Raw genomic sequence first — 13518 nt, forward strand, 5'->3', positions numbered from 1 at the left:
TGGCTGATTGATTGATCGTTGTAACGCCGCTCTTCAAATATTGATTTTTAGTGACGCTAAAAGTTGAGCTAAGAATAAAATCCTTCTCATTTTCATGTTGTTCGTGCAGTGGCGTGCACAGACTTTTTGAAGGGCAGGGGCGAAAATAAGGGCACTTTAGCACGCGTTTTGGCTCCCAAGAGGGCACTTTAGCGCACGTTTTGGCTCCCAAGAGGGCACTTTAGCGGGATTTTTGCCACCCAAGAGGGCAGTTTATCATGTTTTAACCAGCCAAGGGGGCAGTTTAGAGTGTTTTGCCAACCAAGAGGGCACTTTAGAGCGCGTTCTGGCTCCCAAGAGGGCAGTTTATCATGTTTTAACCAGCCAAGGGGGCAGTTTAGTGTGTTTTGTCAACCAAGAGGGCACTTTAGCGTGTGTTTCGGCTCCCAAGAGGGCACTTTAGCGCGGGTTTTTGCCACCCAAGAGGGCAGTTTATCATGTTTTAACCAGCCAAGGGGGCACTTTAGTGTGTTTTGCCAACCAAGAGGGCAGTTTAGCACGTGTTTTTGCCACCCAAGAGGGCAGTTTATCATGTTTTAACCAGCCAAGGGGGCACTTTAGTGTGTTTTGCCAACCAAGAGGGCAGTTTAGTGCGCATTTTTCAACAATTGGGCCACAAAGGGGGGGCGACCTCCCCCCCCTTGTGCACACCACTGTGTTCGTGACGATGATTGTCGATGATTACTGTTGTTGACAGTAACGTGTATCTCTGAGGCTACGTTGACACATCTGTTTCTCAAATCAGATCTGATTTTGGGGTTGCTATGGAGGCGACGTATGCGTAAGTAACTCCACACGCTGGTGACGCGGCTTTCCAACACGAGAGCGCGATCAATCACCTCGCTCTCCAAACAATCAGGCTGTCAGGTTCCAGGAGCGGACAGTTTCTTTCAGCGTGACCGTGTTGTCTTCTCACCGCTCTGCTCCATACAGATGTTGTCACAAGATTTATTATCTATTTAGTTTATTTATATTTGTCTCATCTATCTTTTCATATATTTTAATATGTAACATAGACAACTGTACTTTTTACAGCGCATTTGTTGTCTGTGTTATAATAGAAAATGTTTATTTTAAAGGCAGTATTATGAAGAAATTGGCATTTTGTGTGATCTGACTGTCGTGAATATAAATCGTAGATCTGAAACAGTTTGTCAGACGTGATGTGGGTGCTAACTGCCGACAACAGTCGTTACTTTGCGACAGCGTTGTGTTGGAAATCAAAATCTTGAAGAAAACATGATTTTTGAGTACAGTTTTTTGCCAATGTTAGAAGGTTGATGACCAACAGCGCTGGAATATGTCGCTAACATGTAACTGTTAAATCATTAAATGTTGAAGAACAACAGCAGACATTGAAACGTAAACTCCTCCGTGGCACAAACGGTTTTAAAACGCCAGCGCCTCGGGAAGAGTGGGCAGAAACGTCGCCGAGCTAAAGCCGACCGTGATGTTCTTTGTTCATACAGACCTCAGTTATGGGATTAAAATGGATTTTCCTTCTAGCTTTGTCGTACAGAAAAAGTGCTGCTTTCTGGGGCGCTGTCACTGCTCTGTGGCAGACGGAGTGCAGGCGCACCCATCAAAGCTAGTTTATTTGCTCAGCGCTCGTGAATAGACCAGTTTCATCTTCACCCACGACAGGGTGTTATTCCCTGTGTTATTTCATTACGCCACATTTTTGCCCTCTTAGTAATACTTAATCGGTTTAGCAGATTGACACGCCGGGGAGCCAAAAAAAAAGTGCAAAGAGGAGAAAAAAAGAAAAAAAAAAAGAAAGACAGATGGAGAGGAAGCCAGAGGTGGAAGGGAGAAACTGACAGAGACAGATGTGCAGAGAGCGAAAGAGAGAAGCCGGAGTCGGAGAAATGAGAGAGCGAGCGGTTAAATGAAAGGGACCGAGCGGCGGTCCACTCCAGCTCTGCGGTTGCGGGTGTCTGTCCAGGCTTAGCAGCCCGCGGATGAGAATGGGCCACAGTCGCTGAGATGTGCTGCTAGCTTTGGCCGGCTCCCTCGGCCTCTTTTGGCTCCGTGCTGCCCTTCTCCTCTATAAAAGGAGAGCGCTGGCGAACGTCAGCGAGGCCACACTCCTTATAGCCCAGAACAACCCCTGGCTCCTGGGACTGCTTACTCATCCCCGTTTGGCACTCGTGCATCTTGCGAAAAAAAAGCCTCCACCTCTCACAATCCCAGCGAGCGTTGATGGAAAAAGCGACAGCCGCAACACTTTCTCATGGTTAAAAGTCTCCGCGTAAAGACATTGAACTTGTCTCCAAATCTGTGCAACTTTTTTTCTTTTTCCTCCTCAATTCATCGTCTTGAGGAGCAGCCTGAGGGTGATTATTACATTAGTGTGGAAATGATGGTCATGAGAGATAGAACTGAATAAGAACATTAATCAAGACAAACGTTTGCTTTCCACGAACATGTAAAAACATAGAATTTAGACTCGTGATGCAGGAGAGGGTTTAACTCTCCACTTTCATGTCAGGAGGTGGAGGATGGTGGTGGAGTTGCAGCAAGCGAGAGCCACCGCCAAGCCACCGACCACAGTTCAAGTTACAACATTTATACATGTGAAACTACTGAATATTTTTAACGTGGGACCGCGGCATTGCAACATTTTTTTAGCCTTACACCACTGGACGATTTCCAGCCGTGTTTGTGCTGACGAAGCTGGCTGACTTGAACAAGACCTCGGGACAAGTCGAGCCGTGTTGTTAGTGAGAAAACAGGTACTTTAATCCAGAACGTGATGGTTTTTTAACCCTAACAAGTCGGTTTTGAGACCATAAGCACGGTGCTGTCCCGTCATGAAACTGAAAACTGAACCTGAAGAAACGTAAAGTCGCAACATAAAGAAATGTAAAGTTGCAACCTATCTGTGGTTTGTCCTCACACCTCCTTTGGATCGAATAACACACGCACATCTGGTTTGAGGAGGTTTTTCTGTGTTTCGAATCAGGTCCAAAACTTTCCTCAGCTCTCACTTCAGTCACTTATAACGATTGAAACTCTGCTGGAAAATCCCTGAAATCCTGTTTTCTCTGTGAAATAATGCTTTTATTTTAGCTCATGACATTACAGAGCATGTGTTATTAAAGCAACCGCAGCATCGAAGCTAATTTACATCTAATAAACCCAAACCCCCCAACCCGCCCTCACTCACCAGCTCCAGACTGTCTTTGGTGAATTACCTTTAGTCAGAGGGAGGGGCCAGCTTCCCTGTAAGACAATGAACATTGGCAGTCAATAAACAGGAGGGCGTGGACACACAGAGCGCCACAAAGCCTCCGGTTCCGTCGTGGCCATGTGTGACACCATGTGAACAAGAATCAAAATCCCTTCTGTCATTCATCAGCCCCTCAGCGGTCGGCCGTTGTCATGACTCCTCCGCCACCAACAGTAGGACTTCCTCTTTTGTTCGTCACGACTTCCATCCCACTGCGGTCCAAACCTTTATGACATGCTGTGATTTGTCATTAGTCATTCAGTTAAAAAAAAAACGCCTTCAGAGTGTATTCTCCCAAGAAGGAGCGCAAACAACGGCCGGTCTTTGTTCTTTAATCCACGCAGCTTGTAACATCATCATCCCAGGTAAAAAAAAAAAGTCGCTCGCGGCCGATGACGTCGGGTGAATGGGAAGTCGTTTACGCAGCAATTCTGGAACTTTATGCCACAGCTCAAGGCTTTGCTGACTCCCTGTCGGCTAAATGTTAGCCATCGTGCTGTGAGGCACAGCCACTCATGAGTGAATGACAGCTTCTTGACAGCTTCATTAAGACCACAGATGGCGGGGGAAGTGGAGAGAAGCTAGAACAAATGTAACGCTTGCGAAATGTGAGGGAGGCCGCGGGACCTTTTCACAGCTTGTGCGGCTGGCCCGCGTCCAAGCAGCCTGTCTGGGCAGCCCGGCCCCTCTATCTGAAATCTGGCTTGGGCTGAGATCACGGAGCCCCTGCAGGTGAGATCCGATGTCACGTTGGTAACTGCTCTGCTGCTGGTGGGTGAGGTCCAACTGCTCCATCCTGCAGACGAGGGAGGACGTATGATGACTTGCACCAAGTTGAATCCCGTCCACCCTCAGCAGTAAAACAATCAGTCTGGAACTCGCTGTAGGACTTTATTTTGACAAATTAATGGGACCGTGAATCTGACCACAAGTCTTCCTCGAGCTGACACGCTCCATCTGTTGTTTTCATGACATATGCTTTCAAAGCAGCCGTTCTGTCAGTCAGTCGTTAAGTATTGATTCCCATGTTAGTCAAAGCTTCATTGACGTTGTTATGAAAACTAACCTCAGAAAAAGAAATCCAATCGATAAATATAGAACAGAGTGAGGTCACCGTGGGAACGTACAGGGCCGAGTGGTTATTTGGCAACAATGCGACTTATGTTGGATGAATTGTTGGGGAAGTCCAGTTGACACTGCATACATATTTATTAGCTGTAAAATGACGTCTGTGTTAAATTCAGTGATTTATGAGGGAGAGCTGTGAGCCAGCTGACATTAGCATGAGTGACAGAAACCGCTCTTCTAAAAAAAAAAAAAAAAAAAAAGAAAAAAAAGCACACAACCTCCAGGGACGTGTTTGGATGTCTTATTTTCTGTCTCGCCAAAAACAATCAACGCAAACCATAAGGACATTTCTGACCGCTCGCTAACTGACCATTCCCCAAGCAGCTGTGACCAAACATGGCAGGACTGTCAATCTTCAGTTTTCTCCATTTTCTGAAGCAGAGTGCACAATCTGCAGTGGTGACTCTTCTTAATAGAAGGCTTCGGAGGCTCCATCTTGTCAGCGCCTCTCCAAAACCAAAAATAACAGTGCAAAAGGGAGAGAGATTTGTTTGTGCAAGAGATATTAGCACATAATTAGCTAATTATCTTTAATGCAGAGGCCCAAGAAGACTTTTCTAGTTGTATCATAAAGTCTTCATCCTCAAAAAACATTCCTTGTGTGTAATTAAGACTAAGAGTGTACAGTAGGGCTGCCCCCAAATAGGCGACCAAGCACTGGTCGACCAAAAACTCATCAGCCGGCCAACATTTCATTGGCCGATTGGTCGCAGGAAAAAAAAACAAAAAACATTTGGAGCCCTGTCTTGTCAAAATTAAGTCAAAATCTATGTGACTGGCAGCTGTCCTGTGTATAAAAGGCTGCAGGGCTTTTAATGTGAAGGGCCAGATACAGGAAGTCGTGACACTCACTCACTGTCAGTGTTTTTTTTTAACACAGCAGGTCATATATACATAAATGCGTCGATTAGTCGACTAATCGCTCTAAATGACGACCACTGGTCGACCAAGAAAATCCTTGGTCGAGGGCAGCCCTAGTGTACAGCCATGCTAGTGGTGCTAAATGCTAACACCAGCAGACTAACATGCTCAAAATGACAACACGGACATGTTGAGGTTTAGCATTTACAACATCCGCCATGTTTATCAGGTTAGCATGCTAAACACACTGCATGCATTTTAAAGATAATTCGTCCTCTGTGGAATCTGAATGTATGTACGATATTTCATGTGTGTCCCCTGATTTATAGTAAACATCTGGCACAAAAACCACTTCAGTTCAGTTCAGTTTCTTCTTCTTTTTCTCAGAATACTGCACTGAGAAAACAGCAGCTGACTGGATCTGATCTGGAGCACAGACACAATACTGCTGCTTTATTTCCATGTCTTATAAATCTGTGGTTCGTGGGTCCTTGATCGGGATCCTGGGGGCCGCAGTAAAAAGGGAAATGATTTGTTTGCACTATGATTCTATCCTTGTCCTTATCTGTCCTTTCTGCAATAACACGTCTAAAAGCAATATTTTTATCAGACGGGGACCCAGGGAAGAGAATCTTATCAAACAGGGGTCCAATTTGTGTCCGTTTAAGAGTCCCTGACGTGATTACGTTTGAGAACTCTTGTTTTAAATGGATTTTCAGCTTGCAGGGATGCTTACCTGGGCTCTGTTAGCTTTAGCCTCAGTCTATCTGCATCATTCAGAGCTCATAGGAGCGTATTATAGTCATACAAGTCAGCTAGAAACTTTAACCTCACAATGTCTGTTTTTAGAGTTAGTTAGCTTCCTTTCCACGGTTGGTTAAAATCTCCTTCAGCCGTCATTTCAGCCAATATGATTTCCTCCAACTACAGATGAGAAGCCTGCTTTTGTCTTGTTCTGTGTGAAGTAAAGGATCATTGCCTCAAAAAATTATCACAATTTCTGAGGTGTCATCATTATCTCAGTGTCAATCAGAGAAGAGTCAATTTATAACGTTAGAAAAGACCTGAAAAAGACTGAAACCTTGGGAGAGCCCTGTACTGTGAACCGAACAATGACACTGAGCCAGACAGAGACAGGAAGTCAGATGAAATCACTTTTTGGGCGCTCAAAAAAAAAACCTTGAAGTCAATAAACTTTAAACGACCGAGCAGCAGAAGAGTTAACACGATCATTCGATAGTTCAGACTTCACACATGTACACTTTTGCCAGGGAATGACTAATGCCTGTAGAGGAGAATGTGCATCATTAGCCTTTTCAGACACATACGGGCACCTTCACACTCACGCACACACACACACACACACAGGAGACCCAGGAGAGTCGGGTTATCAAAATAGAACTGGATGAATACACTCGTGTCGTGAAGCTGTCAATTTAAGAGGAACGTCTCAGGGGGGTCAGAGGATAGAGTTGCCATAGGATCTGTGTCTAGACTCTCTGCTACCACCTACACAGCATATGGTGCAGCCTGATAACCGAGGGGCCGGAACGAAACAAGACCGGCGCATGTTAACGAGGGAGAATGACCAGATATGCTAATGAAGGTGCCCAGCTGCTGCTGCAGCAGGTGAAGCGGAGGGCTGGAGAAAAGGTGGGCGGATGCTATCAACAAGTTTTCTGAATCCTTGATGCTGGAGGACGAGCAAGGTTGTTCTGAGTCTCTTTACAGTCATCAATACACGTATAGACTGGTCGCTGCGCTCTTATTTCAATCACTCTGTTTCATGGCCATGTTTCCTGGTCAATATTTTTGGCCCATATGTGTGGGGCGGTGCCAGGGAACTGTGGTGAGCCTGGTATGGGCCGGGGCCAAAGGCTTGTCCACTGAGTGTCTCATAAAAGCTTAACCACACTGAGTCTTACAGCCGGACTGGCCTCGAATCGACACTGGGCCCGGACCATTAGCGGTCAAAATGGGCCGTGGCTTACGAATCCAACTGCTGTATGCTCTCCATTATGTTTTATATCTGTTCCCACATTACATCGGTGGAAAAAGTGAAGTAAAAACGGGCTGAAGGCAGAACAAGAAAAACTCCCAAGTCAGAACTAAAACACGTTTTCCTCAATTTCCTCGTGTTTCCACTCAATTTCAATTCTGACTCTCATTTTTCAGGACATATTAATTTGTTCCTGCAAAGGCTGATTAGTTTCTGCATTTCTCGTTTTTTTAAAACTATTGCAACTAGGCAAGCAATTGATATTAAAGGTAGCATACAATGCCAATTTCATGTTCATACTTTTTATACATCTACCAGAAAATGTTCACACACTGCAGCACCTCTATTCATCCTCTGTCTGAATGCTTATTGGCTGTTAACTACTAGCAAGAAACGCTATACTAGCAGCATTTCTTTCCTCTTTGCTCTCCTCTCCATCTGGTTGACACATTTACCTTTAGAAGTAAATCAACTTAGATGCTGTTGTGCTCAAAACAAGGCAAACAAATCCTGTTGAATTTAGATTTTAATCAAAACTAACATGTTATGCCCTCAATGTTTCCCCCTGATATTGAGCATTGTATTGAAATTCAGCAGTTTGCAAAGTTTTGAATCAAAAGCTGTTTTCATACTGGGCAGCAAGCCGCCAATTAGGCCGTCCTTTTCGCGGCTAGGTCCGCGGATTTAGATGGAAGGCGTATATTGGGGGTCTGTTTTGGTCCGCCAGTTTGACGCCTCAGAGGGTGAACTAATTTCCACCTCCATTGCTGTAAATCTGAGCTGTCGATGTGCCCGCAACTGCGTGAGATGGGCGGAGGTGTCGATGACGTGCACTGTTGTGCGACCCACAGCCGGGGAGTTTTAAACGAGGAAACAGCTGATCACAGCAGTCAGTCCATCACTTCATCCGCAGACATTAAGATCTCCTCAGTCTCTGTAGCTGTCTTCGTTGTCCGCTTGTTGTTGTAGCGGCAAGCTACTAACGGTCGCTACTTTCAAATTAAAAGCCCCCCGCTAAGAACCCAGTTCTAAACTCCAATGGGGTGCAATGTAAAGCTCTTATTTTGAAGACAAATTTGACCTGCTTCACTGTTCACGCCCAACTTCCTGCTTCACGTCAGGCCACATGTTTACGCCTACCACAGTGGTGACTTTTTAGAAAAGAAGGAATATTACACCTCCCTTTAAGAAAGACACGGCTGAACATTGAAGCCTTAACCTTGCTGCAGATGTGCCACCTTTTCTATCTAAAAGGGGCTAAAGTTAGGAGTTGCAGTATCGTGACATCACTCCTCTGTGATACTTTCAGCAGCTGGAACCAACGCTGCTGACTTTATAGGACGTTTCCTCAGCGTGCTGTTCTGAACATACAGTGTGCATTCCCTCTCCTACCAAAAGCCTCACAACACAAAGAGAGGAATGAAAATGGTAAATGCGTCCCAGAGGGTTCAGAGGCCACTGTGCTGTCTTACTAAAACATGAAACCTTTCACTTGTAACAGATGTTGAATTTCAACCATGTCTATAACGCTCAGCGCACTGTGACTTTCTATGCATTACAAGAATCTGCTGCACACACAGAAATGTGAAGCATTCTGGACGTCCTTGTGCACTTCCTGATGCATTTCCTCATTTCACAGTCGACCCACCGCGCCGTCCTTCGCACATGCACGGACACAGACTATCATCCACCCTCCTCCTCCTCCTCCTCCTCTTCCTCCTCCTCCTCCTCCTCCCTACCTGCAGGACCTGAGCTCATTGTTTTTGCCCTGCTGATTAACCTCTCCACGCCCCGAGGAACGTCTCACATTGGGTTCTGGATGAATACGGGCTGTGCCGGCACCAAAACATGCCCAGCTTTTTCTAATGAGTTCCAGCCGCTCAGGGCTCTGGGCGAGTTAGCCCCGCTGTGATTGGCACCTGCTTAGGAGGACGGTGTGGCTGTGAAATGGGATGAAAGCAGAGTTTAGCTGAGTCCATCCTCACAGCAATCAATAATGAGACAGCGAGGTCTTATTTGACTGACTGAGATTACGGCAAAGTATGATGTTAAAAATGTTTCATTATTTCAAGCTGCTTCACGTACCGACGCCAGGAAATTCTATTTGTGGAAGCTGTTTGCTGTAAAAGTTTATCAACTAGAGAAAAGAGCAGAATTATGTATCAGAATACTTTAATTATTTCAGATAAGTCACGTCTGTGCCGTAAGATTTAAGTTACACAAGCTTTATCCTGTGAGCTGAATTCATTACGCTACTGTAACCATAGAAGCAGAGTACTTTCTTGCTGCTCTGACCTGTATAAATTTATCCGACAGGTAAAGTGCATTGCTGATATTTCACAAGATTTTTTTAATAAGCAGAGACGAGAGCAGAAAATAGAAAATTGAGGTTAAATGGCACAAAGGGTGAATAATCAAGGATCAACAAAGCAGATGTGACCAAAAAGAGGTCAAATATAACAAGAAATATGAAAAACAGGTCTGTAAAAACATCAAATACATGCATGAAGCAAAGTAAGAGGGAGGAAATCCAACCATCCAGAGCAGGATGATGGATACTGGCAGTGTTTTTCAGTAATAAACCTCGGAGCATGGCGGTGAACAGACACTGAAGAGCCCCGATATTGAGAGTGGGACTTCTGAATGCCAACTCCATTATCATAAAGCAATAAAAAATGTTTGTCTTTGCTTCGAAAGAAAAACAAGACTTCTTTCTTTGATAAAGGAAAAGCCTTTACTTCAGTTCTCCCATCAGCTGTATAATTAGAGGAGAGACAAACAGGCAGTTATTGATTACAAAGTCTAGATATTTCTGTCCTGAAGACACATCAGCTTTTTAAAAAGAGGTTTTTATGACCTTCGTTAGCCGACATGTGAGATATTCTTAATTCCTGAGGACAATGCTTTACAGGCTTTCTTTGCTATCACTGACTGCGTTACATCTGGACGTCAGCACTGTCGTAGGATTTGTTTCATGGGCTCAAACGGTCAAATACAAACACCGACGTAAACTTTAAAATAGCTGAATTGCGTCTGGCATCATTCTGAGCCCACGTCAGCACACTTGCAGCCACTCAACATCTGTTTCATTCCAGGGATTCATGAGCATGTGAGTCACAAAATGAGTCAGAAGATGAAATATACTAATGCTAATTTGCACATCGTAACTTTATTTTCATTTGTTTCCTTCATTTCCTTTTTTTTGGTCTTTATAGAAGCTATAAAGTATTACAGGCTGGGGGACAGTTGTGTTAAACAAGCACAGGACTTTAACCTAAAGAGTCGTGTAGTTATTTTAACCCAACTCACGATATTTCCCAAAACTAACATGTAGGTTTCTTGCAGGCGTACGATAAAGGTCCGGTACACCTGGCGCTGGCAGTCGATCCACTCCATCATGTAGCTGTGATGATGTGTTGGATCTGCAGCTCTCATAGCCTGAGATGGCATTTTTATCCAACAGTGACGCCACAAAGATAAGTTCTGCTAACTTGATGACGAACCCCGCTGCATTTCTTTCCCAACAAGACGAGCGTCCCACTGGGTTATTGAAACGTGAGGCAGCAGCAGCAGGAAATGTTCTGTTTCCATTAGTAATACATCTTCACAAAAGAAGTGCCGACGTCTGCCGGCGCGAGCGAGAATGTGGGAGTGAAACTAAACTCCAAAATTCAGTTAGAAGCTGCAAGAGCAGCCGGGCACAGTGAGACTTTTGAGAAAAGAGCTTTTATGCAAGTTGCCAACGCAGGAACACTTGCTGAGCCAGTCAGTTTAGCGCTAAATGCAGCTTGGGTTTGGCATCCGTTGAAATGCATTGGGTTTACACAGTCGTGAGGTCACAGTGGAAATACATGCAGCATGGTGTGGTGTAAGCGGGCTGTACCGCACCCATGGAACAAGCACAAAGGGTCCATATATATTAATGTAAATATGAATAAGTTATGCGCACAGCAGAAGCCTAATTATCCCCGTTAAATCCTTTTGTGGATAGTTTGGCCCATCATGTAACTTTCTCCCGTATCGTTGAGGTAAAATAGTCGCATGTTATCATCTTTTACCTGCAATGTTTCACTGGATGATGTTGGCTAAGCTCCCTCGCAGTCAATCCTAACTTTGACATTGTATTACAGCAGAGACCTTTTGAAATCTCACACACTTTCAAGTCAATAAATCCAGCAGTGTGTGTGCTGGTGAGGCCTGGCTGCCTCTCTCTCTCTCTTTTAGCCCTCTTCTGACTGCGGTCAGGAGCTGTTCTGGGGCAGGAAGGTGTAACAACAGCGTGTCTGCTTTGTTTTGGGAAATGAAGCACAGGATCACATCGATAGCCCCGCGCTGCAGCTCACAGCCAGTCCCAGGCTCTCGGGTCAGACATGTCTGCTCGCTGCCTGGTCACCCTGACAGGACCTCCCCAGCAGGAGTGATGCTTCACATAATGGGAAATCAATTCTATTTTTGTTGCCTGGGTAGGTGGGCTTAAGGAATAATTACTCAGTCAAGGAGTGGGGAGACGGGGGAGAGAGAAGGAGAGAGGGGGAGAGAGTGAGGCTGTCCCTACAGCTTATCCACTGTGGTCTTCCTGCTCCCGCACTGATGTGAAACCAATACCATTATCCAGTTAAATCCTCCGTGGACTGCTCCTGCTCTGTAAGAAAAACAGCAGTGTGAAGCTGCGCCATCGACGTGTGGAGCTCCTTAATGAGATTCCTCTGGGTGCATTCTCCAATTGCTGGGATTTCACGATTCTTTTAGCGCCGACTTCTTGCCGTCTGGCTAGCGGGTCTACGGGGAGGCAACAAATGATTACACACTTAAACACCCCGGTGCTCTTAACAGGACACTCCATTTGTATCAGTCAGCCCCCCAAAGCCCGACTGCCCTAACCTCACACATCCGTCTGAGGAGAGGCAGTAATAGGCAGCTATGAGCAGCATTACTCTTAACTGCCGATCAGATAGATAGATAGATAGATAGATAGATAGAAAGAGTGATGTTTATTTTGGTCCCAGCTTTAGGGCATGGCTAATAATCTCCACAGTTTCACCCTCTCATCCAAACATGGTCACCTCTGTGCCAAAAGCAGAATGGCGGTGACCGCGATGACAGTCTTGAGGCTTCAAAATGGTCGTGTATGTACCAGTGCGTGACGGGTTTACACTTACAGTCCATAGGCTACTTTGCTACATGCTAACTAGGCTAACTAGGCTAAACTACTTAAAGGGATATTCCGGTGTAAATTTAATCCATGGTCTAACACACCGTGAAACTGTGTTAGACTCCCTCTCGAGAGATCAAGTTAGCAGACCGCTAACTTACGGAGTTTTATCAACCTCAGAAACGACCGCACGACAACAATACACTGCAGTAAATGGATCCAAATATAAACCGCCACCAAAAAGCCACAAACAATGCTCAGAACAGCACCAAACTGAAAAGCTGACTAAATTTACCACTCTTCTGCAGCAGCTTCCTGTTGATGGGAAGTCCCGACGAGTCGATTACCGAGTGCAGTAGAGTTCCGCGGCTCATGGATGAAAATGTATGATTATGACTCCATGGAAAAGCAATCAAAGTTCATATGTGTCTTACCTGCCAGTTTATAACAGTTATTATCGAGAGCGGACAGGGAAAAGAACGGAATTGAGCATTTCTAACCGCACTCGGTAATCGTCGCGTCGGGACTTCCCCGACCCGGAAGCTGTTGGAGGAGAGTTGAAGTCTGTTTTTAGCTTCCCAATAGAAATCCAGCTAAGCTAGTGGAGGTTAGATGCCCCGGACTATGTGCTGAGACCCTATTTGTACTGTTGCTGAAGTTTGGTGCTGTTCTGAGCATTATTTGTGGCTTTTTGGTGGCGGTTTATATTTGGATCCATTTACTGCAGTGTATTGATGTCGTGCGGTCGTTTCTGAGGTTGATAAAACTCCGTAAATTAGCGGTCTGCTAACTTGATCTCTCGAGAGGGAGTCTAACACAGTTTCATGGTGTGTTAGACCATGGATTAAATTTACACCGGAATATCCCTTTAACCATATTGGCTCGAAAAAAAGATGCCTCTTTTGTCTGCATGTAACATTTACAAACGTATTGGACTTCACGGTTACGCAACATCACGCGTTCTCTTTGCTCACTTTAAATCCGGATTGTGGCATTAATGTTGTCTGGCTTCAGAGTTTCCTCATGTTTGTTGTCTTCCAGAATATGTTTACATCCTGGCATTAACACAAGAGGACCGCTATAACTCCGTGTTTACTGTCAATCAAA

This window comes from Sparus aurata, chromosome 9, assembly GCF_900880675.1.
Source record: "Sparus aurata chromosome 9, fSpaAur1.1, whole genome shotgun sequence".
Classification (NCBI taxonomy): domain Eukaryota; kingdom Metazoa; phylum Chordata; class Actinopteri; order Spariformes; family Sparidae; genus Sparus; species Sparus aurata.